Below are 17,561 nucleotides of genomic sequence, written 5' to 3' on the forward strand. Positions count from 1 at the left end.
CTACACGGAATGCTTGGTATATCGAACGCTTATTTTAAAATTATTAAAAGAAAGAAATATTTTTTGCAAAATAATTTTGGGCTCTGACATTTGTGTTTACAAATTTACGTTTAATTGTTATTTTACATGGCGCAACTTCGATTTACATTACAAAACTGCGTTCCGTGTCATGTAAACTTAGTATATTACACATTCAATGTTTTTCGTTCACACGTTAATTTGAATTTCAGTGCTGTTTAGAATACATCATTTTTTAATTTACACTTAAAATCGTGTTCCAGCTCATGTAATTTTATCTTTTTTCAATTTCTGTTTTCACCCTATACCATAACATCTGGAAAATTACATCACATATGATGTAAATAAAAAGAAGCATCATATATGACGGAATTTCCCGCATAAATGAGGATTGTAACCAAACGTTTCTAGAAATAGTCAACTGACGGTTTTATAAAGCGTAAAAAAATGTTAAGCAAACGATTATTGAAAATGTAAAATTCATTACCTTAATCTTGAATTCCGAATCAACAGTATTTTAAATATGTTGTTAGGTTATGTAACTGTTAAAAACTGTTAGAACAGTTGTATGGCAGAACTGTTCTACAAACAGTTTGGATAACATCCAAAAATCGATAACGGAAACATATTTGGAACTCCAAACTGTTAATGTTATAGTTTTCCAAAAAGTACTCTTGTAACCAAACATTTATAGTAACAGTTATGAAACGATTTGACGAATCGTGCTTCCTACGTTATGCTCACGGTTTTAGGAATCGTACGTGGATGGCACACACACATTTAAATGTTGGATCAGGATTTCGGATTTCGAATCAAATGATAATAAAAAATGTTTTTTTTTTACTTTCTTTATTCATGCTAACTTACATTTGCTAGTAATTCCTGGTCAAATACCGAGGTCGGAAATTCTGGACAATTTATTACTGGGTGTATTCGTCCGGTTCTATAGTGGATGATGCCCATCTTCCACTCTGGAAAAATCAAGCAGCCATAACCTGAAAAAACAAAAAGTGTTCTCAATATCTACTTTTTCTTAAATTATAGTTTTGGCCACATAGTATTGTGTAAATGATTCAGGGATAATGAATTTAGTGACCTACCTGTAGCAAACAACCGTCTAGTGGATAACAGTACCGCCTCGGCAGTCGCGATGCTGGAATTTTCTCGAACTTCTTCTTTGCCGAATTTGTAGACGTAGGAAGGATATTATGATGATGTAGTCGCCTCCCGGTTCGCCGGTGCCGTAGTTGAGTTGATAGTGGAATTCTCATGTCTGGCTCTATCCGTTTTCCGCTGCTGGATTCTCGACGAGAAGCAAAATTAACCGCGAACAAAACAAACGATTTCAGGGGTGCCAAGTTGACCGATTTCTGAATTTTAAGAAAAAAAAAGCAAAAGCAAAAAGTTGAGACTTAAATTTGCTTAAATATAATATTTTAAGATAATTCTTTAATTCTTGATTGAAGAACTCATTAAAGTTTTCTGGACAATTCGATGAAAACAATTTGGAAAATAAATTTCAACAACCATTATCCATACACAGAAAAAATTATTTTCTGTAAAATTACGGCAAATATCCTGTAACAAAAAGGAGCAGGACATTTACCGTAATTTTACAGGTCTAAAAAAGATCACATGACACTTATTTTTAAAGTGACAATAATTTTTACAGCTTGCTTCAAAATTACAGGCTGCTTTAAAATTACAGGTTTGTTCAGATTACGGGCTGTTTTCAGATTACATGCTGCTTTCAAATCACAGGTTTTCAAATTACAAGCTCCTCCAAAATGACAGGCTACTTCAAAATTACAGTGCTGTAATATTGCGTTTCCTGTACTAGCTCAGGCTCAGCTCAGAAATAAAAACACAAAATGTAAGATAAACTGTTTTAATTCTTAATAATTATAGTTCGTTTACTACGACACAATAAAATTATGCATGCTTATGCTGCTTGTAGCAGTAACCAACGAATTCAAGTTGAACTCGCTATTGCAGTATTAAAAAAATATTTTTTTTATGTCTTTATAATTACATATGAACATGCTCATAAAATATCTTCATCGGAAGATGCTTTAGGATCGTGAGCAGACAATTCGACAATGATTCTGACCACCTTTTTCTGGACAAATCCGACTCGTTTGGCTTGGGACCTAAATGCTTTATCGTCGATAACCTTCGCGGAATATTGTTGAATGAGGAGCATAAATTTTGAACAATGTTCATTGTACCTAAAGTAATGTACAAAATGAACCGCTAGCAAATCAGTCAGAGCTGTGACTAAATCATCCGTACCTTCGCTTAGTCGCAGATTTTCTGCAAAGCAGTAGAACACCGATTTCTGATTTCCAAGGTCTGAAAAATAGAAACAAAAAAGCATAAGTAAACGCCCTTAAAGCTTTCAACGGTTGTATGAAACGAGTTCAAATTATTTTGGAAAAAAAATCTCAAAAATACACGGCTGAGCGAAGAAAAAAAGCAGCCCTGTTTTTTCGCTTTTTGAAAAATGAATGATTGGCTAACATCAAAATTTTTTTCTACAATTTGTTTTAAATATTTCAATGAACAATTCAAGCATGACTTTACACTTATTTATTACTTAGAATAAAAAGAAACTTTAAATTTTCTGTGTAAAAGTGAATATAAACCCTTCTACAACCTAGCTGAATAGATGACAGCAGTTTGAGGCGATATTTTTTATTTTAGAATTTTTTTTATTGGATTTGTAGGAATAAGATGTATAATGTGAGAAGTAAGTGTATAATTTACCTATTTCAACAAGGACCGGATCAGGGTTTTGGAACTCAATTTCGTTGATTCGGGTACCGAGCTGTGAAAAATTGAAATTAAAATAATGAATAACAACTGAATTTTTTTTAATTATCTCTCGTTTCAAAATTAAATGGTTGATATTTTCGCCAAGTAATTAAAAGTGCTTAAAAATTCGAATATTTCTATGTTGGAGCAATTTTCATTTGAAGATAACCTTTTCTTTCTAAGCGAATAATCTATGATTTTCGACTTTTTGGATGTAGAATAATTGGACAACGAATTCACATTACATCCTGTTGCTTGCTCATAATGATACCATAGAATTTTCCTGTAAATGAAAAGAAAACATTGACTTTGTCAGAAACGATTAGAGTAAACAAAATTAAATAATAAAAACCAAGAACTTACCTTCGGCGCATTACTGGTAACCTTAACAATTGTTCTGGTTAATTTTTGAAGTTATCAAAACAGCTCCTGATGTATCCCTGCGACCTCTCAAGAAATTGGGTCACCTTCACCAATAAGGTGGAAGTGTTGAGTCAAAACTCTTCAGCCTGGGATTGCCACACTCGCGAAAGCGCAGTGCTTCCCATTTGAGAACCTCCTGCCAGGCCTGCTCGTTGTTGGCGTTGCGTATCTTAATGATCCATGTCTTTCTGTTTGATGTCATCTTTTTCCCAGCGCCAACCTTTGCGCGCATGGCATTCCAGAACATTTGCTGGCTGGGATAGACCCAAAACTCCTGGAAACCATCTTCTGTGACTTTTGGAATTGAAGACGTTTATCGATCCGTAGGCGACGGGAACGGTTGACCGGGCGCAGGATTTTGGTTCATCGGCGGCATCTGCAGGGCTGGTAGCGAGTCACTTTTTAGTGACTTGGTCACTTTTTTTGGGTCAGTCACTAAAAAGTCACTTTTTTCATCATTTGGTCACTAAAGTCACTATTTTCCGAAAAATGGTCACTTTTATCACCAAAAGTCACTTTTTTCACCGATAATAAACCAATGAAAGAGTAATTTGAATTGCGCGTGTTAAAATTGACGGTAGTAACGGTAAATTACTTGATCAGTCAGACAGAAATTTTTTGAATCTCCCTTGGATTGAGACATTTCGATCTACGACATTATTTAACGTTCATGAATTGGAACTAACTTTGATCGTAGATTTAAATTTTTAGTTCAATCAACCTTTTGTATTGAAACTCAAAACTTGATGTACAAAAACCCTATCTCGTCTTTAGAATGAGTTTTTATTAAAAAATGTAACTAAGATTGAGACTGAAACGAACTATTTTTTTTTATTAAAAAATCTTTTATGTCATAACAAATGTTATGTTGATATGAAATATTCTTTATAAAAACAATTTCATACTCAATTTTATTTCGTGTTTTTGTTCTTCTAAATACTCAAAAAAATGGTTTTAAAAATTTACACAAGGCCACAAAATTTACATTTTTCTTTGGTGCAATGAATTTAAACGGTAAATTCAACTAATTTGGCTTCCCCGAATCTAAATATGTATGCAATATTTCTATCAGCTTTTATATTTATTATTATTTATTTCGTCTTTGGTTTAATTACCGTACAGACTGATGACTTAAGAACTAGGAAATTCTTCTTAAGCCTATTTTAAAACGACGTTTGCACATATTAAAATTAAACAAATTATACACTAAATTAAAAAGTTTACAACACTTGTCAATAGGGTGGTTTTGGCCATTAGCAGTACGGTGGCGAGGAATTGAAAGAAACTGACGTTGTCGAAGTGTTCTCGTTGGTACATAAATGTTAACACGTTGTAGAATGTAAGCACAGTCAATACGGTTGGTCAATGTGTCGAATATAAAACCTTACCGCTTTTCGAGTGAGGTTAGACATATCAGAGCACACCTTTCCTCGTACGGTGGGTTTGTTATTGAAATGAAAATAATTTATAATCTTTAGAGAAGTTTCTGCACTTTCTTCTTACAAAAACTCAAATCAAAAACATATTATTTAGAAATAAAAGTTTTATATGAATTAATGAGCTTTAAATAGAATCAAGTTTTTTTTACACTTTCTGCTGTGATGTCAAAAATACTTGTAATGACATTTTTCCATAATCAGTTATCTATCAATTTTACTAGTAATAAACTCTTTATTACCAAAACTAAATGGCCGAATTTGACAAAATTTCTAGTTGAGGACACTATTTACCAAATCAATAATTGAAAAAATATGCACCAAAATGGTTATGATGAAACATGTTTATTGAAAAAAACTCTTCCTGAAATGTTTTTAAAAACTAATCTTTTTTATTTCCATACTGTTTTTTCAATTTTTCAAATAAATCTACCGAATTTTATTGTACAGTTTTTTTCAATTTTATAATCAACTTGCCGGATTTTTTTTAATCAAACTTTTTAAATTTTTAAGACATATTTTTAACAATTGTTTCCTTGTTTTTAAATTCTAAATTTTCGTGTTCTTCAACCATAAGCCTTTAACTCCAAATTTTAAATAAAAAAAACATAATTTCAACCTTCTGTTCTTTCAGGACCCAAAATTTTAATCAATAGAGACAAAATACTCAGAGCTTGTAATTCAAAGTTTAAAAACCTGCGATTGAAACTTTAAAAACTTTTTATTAATATTTTTTATATGAAATCATATTTTTGGATCGATCATGATTTTGAAATTAATCTAAAAAGTTTGAAAAATTGTTCTAAGTAGCAACCTTCAAAATAAATTTCAATACGCAGTGTTAATAACAAAAGTTTTGAACTCATTATTTTTAATTGTTTATCAGTTTTTATCATTCACATAATTACTCATTTTCTAACATTTCTTTGTCAGTGTAGTTGAACATGGAGGATTTTACTTTATTAAAGGTTTTATGTCTGGCTTCTATAACTGGCACTTTTAAAATAATTATAAATATATTCTTCTTTTTATAAAATTAAATTAAAACATCAAACATTGAATAAATTCTGTTCAAAATTCATTTCTTATTCAGTAATCGGTAATTTACATTTTAAATCGTGTTTAAATATTTTTTGTTCAAATTAAAAAATTATAGCGGAATTTCTCACTAAACTTCCAGTTAAAAATGAGGAAAAGAATTCCAAATTTAGATGAATAAAAATTAACAATTATGATCATTTTCCTAACATCTATTCATGCTAAGTTTTGTACAAGATTTGACATTTATTTTAGAATTCAGATATTTTTTAATTTTAAATTTGCTAAGAAATTCTTTTGAAACTAATTTATTTCTTACTTTCTTGACTTATCGAAAATTTGAGACATTCATTGTAATATGTTTCCAAATTTTTTTTTATCAGTCATTTTTTTAGTTTTTGTGTTGAACATGAGTGACAAATGGTGTCACTCCTTTCCTTTTCAATTGTTTATTTTTGGTATTGTTATTAATTTTATCTAAATTTGAATTTTGAAAACCCCCCCGGAAGGGTCTATCGCACGGGCCTGACTGGTCACATTTTTTGTACTTCAAAGTTATTTTTTCGTTCTACATAGTCACTATTTGGTCACTTTTTTCGGTCCTCAAAGTCACTATTTGGTCACTTTTTTTCAAATTTTGGTCACTAAAGTCCCTACTATTTCATTGTCAAACCGCTACCAGCCCTGCATCTGCATCGTTTCCAAACTTTTTTTTTAATAACTGCATGAGTATTGTTTTCGCTCATGTTAAAATTTTACCATACTGAGCGGGTTGATGTCGCTCTGATCGTGTTCAACTGGACATTCGGAAACTAACACAGGATTTTCCTTAAAGACCGGCTGAGTTGGTTCTTTTTTGTGCATTGTACATTCCGGTGCTGGATTTACTCCGGCCGCGTCAATGCTCATGCTACCGCCTGGCATTGGGGGATGTCCCGGGGGCAACTTCGAAGCATTAGCGGCTTCAGTGTGAACGATGTTGGTAGCAATTATTTCAGCAGCCGATATGCTGTTCCCCATGGCTGAAAAAAAAAAAGAATATTCATGGACTGAAAAATCACAATTACAATCATCACAACCGATATGAACCAATATTACATAATTTTAAGGAGATTTTGAATTTACCTATCGATCAACTAAAAGAAAACTATTGAACTAGCTTAGTTGAGGCTTGGATGCTGTCCAAATTCGCAAGGAATTGAAACTTCTTTACAGAAATTTGAAAATTTTGCAAATAAAATTTAGCTTCCGTGGTTCACACCGAAGAAAGATGTTCCTGAACAATCTTATGTACACTGGATTCTTTTTCTAAACGATTGTTGTGTTCGTGCAAAAAAAGAAATCGTTTAAAAAAAGTTCGAAACAACCAGGCAAAATTCATCGCTTATTTTGAGTAAAGTGGCCAACTTGGACTGTAAATCCATCATTTCCAACCAGGTAGACTATTCTGAGGTGATATGAGTGAAACCGGGAAGCTCAAAGATTTGTTTTGGATTGCTTTATTTTGCACGGTTGTTCCGGAACTTCCGCAGAGTCTCTAAGTGGCCATGTCGGCCTATGTTTCCGTCGGGAAGCAACGTCCGAATCATTATCAACCAAGAGTGGTTTGGAAAAAAGCGGGAATGTGTAGAACATGCATTTGATATGTTCAAAAATCGTTTTATTTCGAGAAAATCGTTTAAAAAAAGTCGTTTAAAAAAAACCGGGTAAAATAAGATCGTTTAAAAAAAGAATCCAGTGTACTTTTATCGGCGTGCGAGTTCGCTTGCTGCGATTAATGCAGCTATCTCGGGCGAAACTTGACCGAGTTTTGACAATTAACACAAGACGACTCAACAAGAATCTGAAAGGAGGTATGCAAAAAGCAGTGTCGTTTTCGTAGTGGTGTTAGTTGTGACGTCACTGTTGATATTCCTAATAGATTATTCTCATCAGATTCAACACTACCTGTTCTAAAGGTTGTGAAACTAAAACTAAACGTAAACGAAAAGATAATATGCTTTAAATCAACAGGATCGGTTCAAGAACGCCGATGTTTGAGTCCGGGTCGATATTGTCACGTTTACGAAACCATAGTATATAGTTTTGGAGAATCCGTGTACGTATTATTGTTTCAGAATTCATTATTAAAGCCTTTTTTTAGACACCATCTTAACAAAATATTATGGAGGATACTCTTACAATTTGGCCACATTGAAAGTGGACCATTTGATGAAATAAGAAATCCAAAATCAGCTATATATATTCCAAAATCTTTATCTGAAGCTGCTGACGTAAAACAGTTGACAAGGAAAAAAATAACTTCTCTGTATATGTACGGTAAGAGCAATCTTTTATTCAATAACCATCAGTTCCGATAGCTACAAGGTTACAACTTGTTGACCTTCTTTTTCATCGTGGCTGTGCTGTGCTGAATTTCTGCATTTCGCAAAATGATATTATTTAAAGGCATTGCTTAATGCAGAAAAAGTAAGCGAAGTATATTGCTGTGACTATATGTTTTTTAATATTGTGAACATAAAATTAATATATGATAGTTTAAATTTAAATTTAAATTTGATTAAAGTTTTAATTAAATTGTTATGAGCCATTTAGTATTCGTTCTTTGAACTAAATTTTCGATTTTTTGGTCGATTGTGTAACATAAAAAAAATTAAAGGATCAGTTAATGTTTGTGAAACTTCAGGTCGATCGACACAGATAATCACCCAGCGCTAGGTTAGCGAAAGGCCGGTGCCATCACAGAAATGTAGGTACCTGGTGATTCTCTGTGTCGATACGATCTTTTGTTTCACAATGTTAAATCTTTTGGATTCTTTTTCACGCTGAACCTAGATATTGTGATCCATCCCTGGAAATAAAGGACACGGAAGCACCATGGAACTAAACAATTTATCCGCAATTTCATGCATAATCCATTCAATTGATAAAAAAATTATAAAATTAAAAATGAGAACTTACGAATAATCAGCCGGTGATGCTTGATTCCCGCAGGAGCATTGTTCTAACTGGCTGATAACGATGCGAATTATTCACAACCTGCGCTTCCTGTGGCTTTGTGGCCAAAAGCGTGCGCGATGCTTTTACACTAGTATATTTCCGGTCGGTCTCCATAGCACTACCACGAAACAAACAGTCGATCAGTTGCTAGCAATAATGAAAACTGTTCTTTTGATTGACATCCTACAATTTCACAGTCCTGCAGCATGAAAGCGTCTGTAGATAATGCTCTCACTTGAAAATAAATGCTTCGATCTGTAAAATTACAGTGCATGTCCTGCTCCTTTTTGTTACAGGACATTTGCTGTAATATTAAATGATTTTTCATTTGCTTTTCAATAAATCCATTGAAAATTACGTGTTATTTAAATTACAGGATGTATTATATTAAAGGTAAACATTTTCAATGACACGTAATAGTCATTATTTTTTTCTGTGTAGATTCAACAGGATTTTTAGGGAAATTCCATTGACATGAATTCCCGAATAGAAATGTACGATGAAAAAACTATGAATTCCATATTCACAAACCATAAATTTTATGGTCTACACAATGCTTATTATCGTCCACGATACCGTGAATGCACATTGAAATTCATATTTTTCGACCATACATTTCATCGTTTTGACGAAAATAACCATGAAAAAGGGGTATTGTTATGCAGCGTGACCATGAAAAAAATGGCGATTTTCCATACATTGGGAAGCCCAATAATATAAAGTTCATGGTTATAACATCATCCAGTTTTTCATGGTAAAACCATGAAAACCCGATAATATTCAATGTTCACCCACTGAAATAAAAATCTTTGATCATGGTGGGATTTTTGTTTTTGATTTTAATTATGTCATCATTTTCAAAGATTTGTTTAATTAAAAAAACGAATGTATTTATTTGTTCATGACATTTATTTAGAAAATCTCAACATTTTACTTACACATTTAACCACACGGTGATTATTCGGTGGACTGGAATGCTTTGTACACCAGCATCTCATAGCCACTCCCGGAATCTATTGGCCACCGTGTCACGAGCCTCTCGCAGTGTTGAGTTATTTTGCTCCCTCGTCTGAAGTGGAGCTTCGGAAGTTCTGTCAGCTTCTGGAAAAAAATGATTTTTTGAGTTTGGTCAGTTTTCTAATCAATATGCATGCAATGTACTTACCACCACCACCGCAAATAGAGCAATTGCCTTCCAACTCGGCATGACGTCCAAAAATTCCAGAACTTGTCCGGATTCAGCAGCTTTTAACTGAAAAAGATTTTTCCAATCGCGAGAAAATCGTTCCGCGAAAAAAATGGCGCGCAATTATTTGTTCCTACACGCTAATTTGTTAAAGTGTAGAAAAAGCAAAGTTTAACAACGTTTGGATTTTCATTTTACCAGTAACAATGATAATCACAAGAAAATTATCATAATACCGTACTTCTGTCATTTTCGGCAACTATGAAATATTATGAATAAACGATGTACTTCACGGTTACTTAGAAAATTATGGTGATTTCATAATTAAATGCGGTTGAAAGATATTTAGATACCACGATGAAGTTGATTGTTACATTGAATATCATTGTTCAGTTATTTTAAAACCATGGTCCTTGCTATTCGGGTTGTCATAATGCTGATTGTTATCGATTTATTACTTTTACTTTAAATTGAGTCTATTTTTTGGTCGTTTGTAACGTACTGGTTAGTTCACATATTTCAATTAATAATTATTCATTCTTTTATTATTGTTGTTGTTGGGTTTTGGTTTTACTGACTTGCGTGTCAAACTCATATACGCCAGTTACTATTCATTCCTTTGAATGTATAAAAAAGTCTGAAAATCATTACTGATGTTAATTGTTCTACATAAGAATTGTATATGATAAACCGATTGGATAAAAATCATGCCAATCAGTTGAACACTTGAAAATTACCAGCTAGATCTTTTAAAAGCTGATTTTTTTTTTAATATTTGCACGTTTTAGCTTCAAGATGACACTGCAACAAAAAATAAAATAAGAAAAAGAACATAATGCAATCTTTAAAGGACAAACAAATTTCATAACATAATCAATTAGAGGCCATACAACACAATCAAAAAGAAATCGGAATTCATTCGCGTTCTATAACATGTTTTTCTTTAATATTTCTGCCATTCTCGTATAAACAATCGCTGAGTCTTGTCTCTTTTTGAACAATTTAACATCTACTTGATTCCTAAAATGTAAATTTTGATTCCGTATCAGAATATAAAAGAATTTTTAAAATGTGTACTGATTACCGTGTAAAACCATCTGACATCTTTGACCGGCGCTTCGTTCGTTTTTTGAGTGCGTATGACAGAAAGAAGGGACGGTATGAGTAGGGGAGATGAGGGCATAACGAGCACCCGAGGCATAATGAGAACTACGCTTTTCTACGAAAGTGCGTATTTTCTTAAATAAATTTTCATGAGGATTTGTTTCGTACTTCCTATAGTATTAATTTTTCACAAAAAATGGAATCTCCTTATCATCTTTACAGAGATATTTAAAAAAAACTAGCTTGGTTCTCAAGTTACGAAAATATTATAATTTTTGAGCACCACGAAATGAGCTTTTATGATCTTAAAATAACCTTGATCTATAATGTACGCACTGCAACATTATGTACACATTGTTTCTCAATTTTTACCATCATAAAATTTTTGATTTTTCACTTTTATCAATTTTAAAACACGTTTTTACTTAAATTTGTTGACTAGGGGCATATAGAGCACCATATTATCGAGGCATAATGAGCATTTTCTGCTGTAGAATCTAGCAGCGAATTAAAATTGATTTATAGCGCCACACCTTGACTAGTTTTCATCCGACGATTTAGCCTATTGGTAAGGTGTCGGAGAGGTAATCAAAAGACTAGAGTTAGATTTCTGTTCGAGGTGATTTTTTTCCATTCACAATTCGTGATCGATTTTTTTATTGGTACATTATACGGCTAGTAGCAACATCCTCCGAACAAAGCACTTAATGTATGAGCGTGCGTGAATTGTTTGTATTCTACAAACAGACCTAGATTATTTTGTTATTGCTTTGTTTGATGAATCTACGACTCACCTGACTTCATCGAATTGAATTCGCTGCTAGATTCCCCGGCAAAAACGCACATCTTGCTCTGATTAATGGTGCTCATACTGCCTCAGGAGGGGTTCTCATTATGCCTCCACAGTGGCTGGTTTTCAGCTTTTGGCAAAATTTTTTAAAATGCATTTTTTAACGTTTTCATCTAGTTTTTCACGTTTCAGCTCGTTAGTGAATGGGCTTTTCAAGTGTCTGAACACGAAACAATAATGTAACCTCCATATTATAGCTATTTTCTATGGTTAAATAACCGTTTTCCTTAAGGTGGCCATTATGCCCCCATCTCCCCTAAAGGTTTGAGATTATTTTTACGATTAAAGAAAAATTGCAGGAAATCGTTCATACCATTCTATCACCTTTCCAGATACCATCACCTTTTCACATAAACGTTAATGTTTTGTTCTTATCGTTGTCGAAGTAAAGTTTAAAAGAAAATATACGTTTACAGAGACAATCACTTTTTCTGAAACCGTAGATGAATTGTATGGACTGTTTTAGATATGGTATTTTAGTATGCGGGTTTACATTAGGAGAACGTGTTCTATGTCATGTAATATTAGTGCGATTCAATTTCAGTGCCGATATTGGTTCAATTATTTTTATTCTTGTTATTTTACACTACGAAAACGCATTCTCTGTCATGTAATTCTAAGGGTTTTCAATTTACGTGCTGTTAAGGATTCAGATTTTTTTTCTGTGTAGTCTATGTTTCTTTAAATTCCGCTTGGTAAAACACTAGTTTGGCTGTGATTCTTGCAGTTCTGATTTAGTGCAACGAGTCTAAATTTGGTATGGGAGAGCAACATTTTTGGTTTTGCTGAAATTTCATGTGAAGAAACCACAAACATTATTTGTTTTCCTGAAAAGATTTTCATTGTTAAACAATACAAATACATAGGAGAAGGAGAGAGTGGGGTATCGTGGGCCATGGGGAAACGTGGGCCACTTTTAATATCTCAAATGTGTGTTGTGATAAAAATCTCAAACCAACTGTCATCGTCGTCGCTTTGCGTGAGCATATATTTCTATATGTTGTTGACTTAAATACGCATCATATGTTTCTTTTATTTATCAAGCTAAAAAAAAATTAAAAAAATCTGTTACATAATTGATTAAAACACTCGCTAATAGCATCGATGGGGAACCTAAATTTCATAACAAAAATATGCTCATACGCTTACCTAGCAAACATTTTTGTAGGTACATTTCTCAACAACTTTGTTATACGTTTCATATACATTATAGAAAGATCGTATGAAACTCGAAAAAACAGCATTTACCTACCAAAGTGGAGACAATATACATACATATTTTCAACTTCTGGTTAAAGCGATAAGATTATACGATTTGGATGATATAGAACACCATATTTATACATTTTTTTTTTTTTTTTTTTTTTTTTATTTTTGTAGCGGCCCACCACACTCCCCCACACCAAAAGGCTCAATTGAGCCCCCTGGTAATGGACGCTACTGTTCTCAGCATGTCTGGCAGCAAAATGATAATAAGAGTAAACGCGAGCAAATTTTAATCATGCTGAGAACACAAATATTTATAATGTCGTGCGAGGAAATGTATTATTTAACTAAATTGACTACAATATGAAATCTCAATGGAAAATAATTTCCTTTGAAGAGATTCATTATTCGATATTTACTAATATACTATTTATTTATTGCTAATTTTATTATGTTATGTTCAATAATTTTATAAGATAAAATACAAACTACAAGATTTTTAAGAAAAATAATATTAGATATTAACGCTACAAAAGTACAAAAGGTAAACAAAACAAAGACTGGTTGATGATCGACTGTTTTAATGGTTCAATTTTTCTTTCAAAAGCTGTATCACTTTGGTTTTGAACATGGAACGATTGGTTATGTTTTTAATATCCGTTGGTAAGGTGTTGTATTTAGTAGGTCCAATAAATGAAATTCTTTTTTGCCCTAATGATGTTGTGGATCGGCTTCGTTGCAAGAAATCTGACTGGCGAGTGTTATGAGTTCGCAACCCCGTAGTAAAATGGAGGTTTTGAATATTTTCAATTGAGTGTAGATTATCATAGACATATACAACAGTTTGCAAATCACAGAGTTCAGATATTGGAAGAACGTTATGCGTTCTTAAAGAGTAAAGCTGAAGGGTAGGGAATAACAAAGGGAGCTTTAAGATGTTTTTCAAGCATCTATTCTGGAGCGTTTGAAGTTTCTGTAAGTGGGACAAGGAGGCTCTTCCCCATATCATAATAAGGTAGTTCAATTGAGAGTGGATAAACGCAAAATAAAATTTAAAGAGAACATGTTGTGGAACAAAATTTCTCAGTTTCCAAAGAACACCGCAAAGAGGAGTAATTTTTTTTTCCAAGTGTTCAATGTGACGATTCCATGAGAGAGTTTCATCTAAGTAAATTCCCAAGTATTTAAAATAACTAACTCTCTCAATAGTATTTCCATTCATAGCTGGGTCATTAGTACGAAGTAGCTTTTTATGCGAAGAACGAAACAACATGTATTTTGTTTTAGTATAATTTAGTGAAAGTAGGTTTGAATTGAAATATTTTGAAAGCAGTTTTAGGTCGTCTTCAATGTGCTGAATTATAATATCAGGTGAAGTTTCAGAATAAAAAATTGCTGTATCATCGGCAAATAAACGTGCTGTGCCTTTAAGTTGAAGGTTACATAAATCATTGACATATAAAAGGAAAAGTAATGGCCCGATATTACTCCCTTGTGGTACATACTGAAAGAAAGCAAGAGAGCACCAGTTTTTTTCTCTCAACGCATGCGAACCGTTGCCAGCGACAATATTTGCTGCCTCTGTCATTGGGCAATTCTTGCAAATATACCAACCCCCTGGCAACTTGACGTTTCCCATACAATTCGCGTGTGCCAGTTTTTTCTGGTTCTCTGGTTCTGTCAAATCGAAAATCAAGCGACTTAACATGTCGGAAGGACGCATATGGAAATATGTTTTCTTTTAACCGATTCAACAAATGAAAAAAACGTTCAGAGTTGAAAATTAGTTCAGTTATACGTAAAGTGAATCTGTTTTCAAAAGTTCAGTCGGATAAAGGGCACACAGACGTAAATCTGTATGTCCTTTATTACGTTTAAAACTTTTGGACTGATCAAAATAATTCACTGATATACGGCAGATTTTTGGGAAAAGAACCCCTTCCACCAAAACTATTGATGACGATCGTACAAAATAAATGTAAAACAAAACATTACCACAACAATCATCGAACGATTTTTATAAACTGCGATACATATGATAATTTTAGTATAACAAAACTATCAAATTATAGCAGAACATTTCTCGGTTTATGGAAAACTGTTCCTATACAATATATAAATATGTAGAATATTCAATGAGAATAATAATTTCGGTTGAAATTTTTTTTCATTCATTCGAATTTTATGATTTGCACCACATTTGATGATCTGCCCTTTCCATACGCATGGCTCGAAAAGTATGTAAACAAGCGGTACACAAGCGACACCTGCGGATTTCAATCAGGCACACGAAACTCGCCAGAACTGTCAAGTTGCCAGGGGGTTGAAATATACCAACTGATTTTTAACAATCTGGTTGCACTGCTGGTCGCAGAGAGAAAAACAAAGTTGTTCTCTCACTTGACCCACGCGGGAGAAAGCAAAGGAACGAAATCGTCTTCAAAATCTGCAAACAGTGCGGAATTTTTATCATATCCGATTTAAAACATTTAGTACGACTTCGAGTAACAATTTTTACGACCTTTTACTTGCGTTAGCTGGAATTACGATTCGCAGTAACGTATTTTATGACTTGAGTTATCATTTTTAATGCGATTTCATGTTTGCTGGGTATGATCTTAGTTTTGTCATGATCTTTCACGTCGTAAAGGAATTTTTGATGAAACATCAATAAGTCACACAAACGCAACTAATTTGCAAATCATAGCTTGTGGGGAATCGTGGGCCACACATCTAAAACCACGTATATTTTTATGTTTTTATACACATTTAGAACTTAAAATACTTTTTTTCTATCTGTAAAGTTTTCTTATGCTAAATGAAGAGTTATGAAAAATATTTCGTCCATCCTATATAAGAAATTTTGCAAAAACGTTCGCGAGCCAGGTTTTGGAATCTATTCAATCATACACAGCTCTCTTTTTTGTTTCACCATCCGAAATTGCTTTAAAATAACGAAATGAATTATGAAATCACAGTTTTGGGTCAACTCATAAACTTTGCATGTCATTTGATCAATTTAGATTTAGTGGCCCACGATTCCCCACCATTTTTCGAAATCCAAAAAAAATGCTTTTTTGAAAACAGTCAGAATTTATGGAAAATAACTTATTAAAAAATTTAAAAAAATACCTTATGATAACTTGAAAATGTAGAAAACCATACAATTTTTTGTTTTCATTTTATCATTTATAATAAAGAAGTTATAGAACAACGAAAAAAAAGTGGCCCATGATTCCCCACTCTCCCATATTATTTTAGTGCCTTGATCCTCGTGTTAGCATGTGTTCATTAAGAGCAAATTCCCTTGTGTTGGGAAAAAGTGGTAGAAAGTTTGACATCTTGAAAATTTTACCATGAAAAAATGTTTTCAAGATCTTTGGGAGTTGTATTTTTTTACAGCACTATTTCTATTTCATGCGTATGTGATAGAAATCGAGCTATTTTTGTATCACAGCATGCGAAAATATAACACTTGTTGTAAAAAAAATTCAAGGCCGAATTGATATGAAGATCTTGAAAACGTTCCTGCATGGTAAAGTTTTCAATATGTGCTAAAAGTGTCAAAATTACTACCACTTTCTTCCAGCACCAGTGAACTTGCTCTTACAGTAGAACTTGGGAAAAAGTGGTAGAAATTTTGTCACTTTTAGCACATTTTGGAAATTTTGCCATGCAAAAACACTTACAAGATCTGTGGCCTTCAAGTTTTTTAACAACACGTGTTGTAGTTTCGCATGCTGTGATGCAAAAATAGCAAAAGCGGCTGAAATAAAAACAGTGCTGTAAAAAAAATACTACTCCCAAAGATCTTGAAAACATTTTTGCATGGTAAAATTTTCAAAATGTCAAAATTTCTACCACTTTTTCCCAACACCAGTGAACTTGCTCTAGCGGGTGGAAAGAAAAGTGCTTTTGCTGAACCCCACACTGAACCCAAATTCACTTTTAAAATACACATGATTTTTCACTTAAAAACAAGGATCCAGTGATTTTCTTCCATTCAAGTGCTACATATACATTTCACTTGGCAGTCACCTAAATTTCAAGTGAATTCATCCACATTCACTTCAGTCGTCACTTGAATTTGAAGTGAGAAAAAAATTCTCTTCCCCATCACTTGAATTTCAAGTGAATGCCGGGTTGTAATTGTGTTTTTTTAGAGTTCAAAATGGCAAACTCTAAAGAGCAGCGTTTAAAGCTTATCCCGAGCAGACTTTGATGCCTGAATCGATAGCAAACAGTAGCCAAAATGAGCTATCAATGCCAAAATGATAACAAAATTTAGTATCGCATTTTTCCCGATGGCATAATTAGGTTTCATTGAAGCATCAAAGTGTTGATATTTTATGCCAAATAAACACCTAAATAAGGCATTGAGACCAAAATGAAAGCATTATTTGGTTTCGTTTTTTTCATGATAACAAAACAAGGCATCATTAGGGTTTCATTCATTACAATAGAACGAAAAAGTGAGATCAAAATG

At 33.1% G+C, this 17,561-nt stretch overlaps 1 pseudogene; it reads right to left on the minus strand.

Annotated features, from left to right (window-relative positions):
* Positions 1 to 2,907: 2,907 nt before the first annotated feature.
* Positions 2,908 to 7,001, minus strand: LOC129758099 (holocytochrome c-type synthase-like; annotated as a pseudogene).
* Positions 7,002 to 17,561: the final 10,560 nt, after the last annotated feature.

Source organism: Uranotaenia lowii, chromosome 3, assembly GCF_029784155.1.
Source record: "Uranotaenia lowii strain MFRU-FL chromosome 3, ASM2978415v1, whole genome shotgun sequence".
NCBI classification, from domain to species: Eukaryota; Metazoa; Arthropoda; class Insecta; order Diptera; family Culicidae; genus Uranotaenia; species Uranotaenia lowii.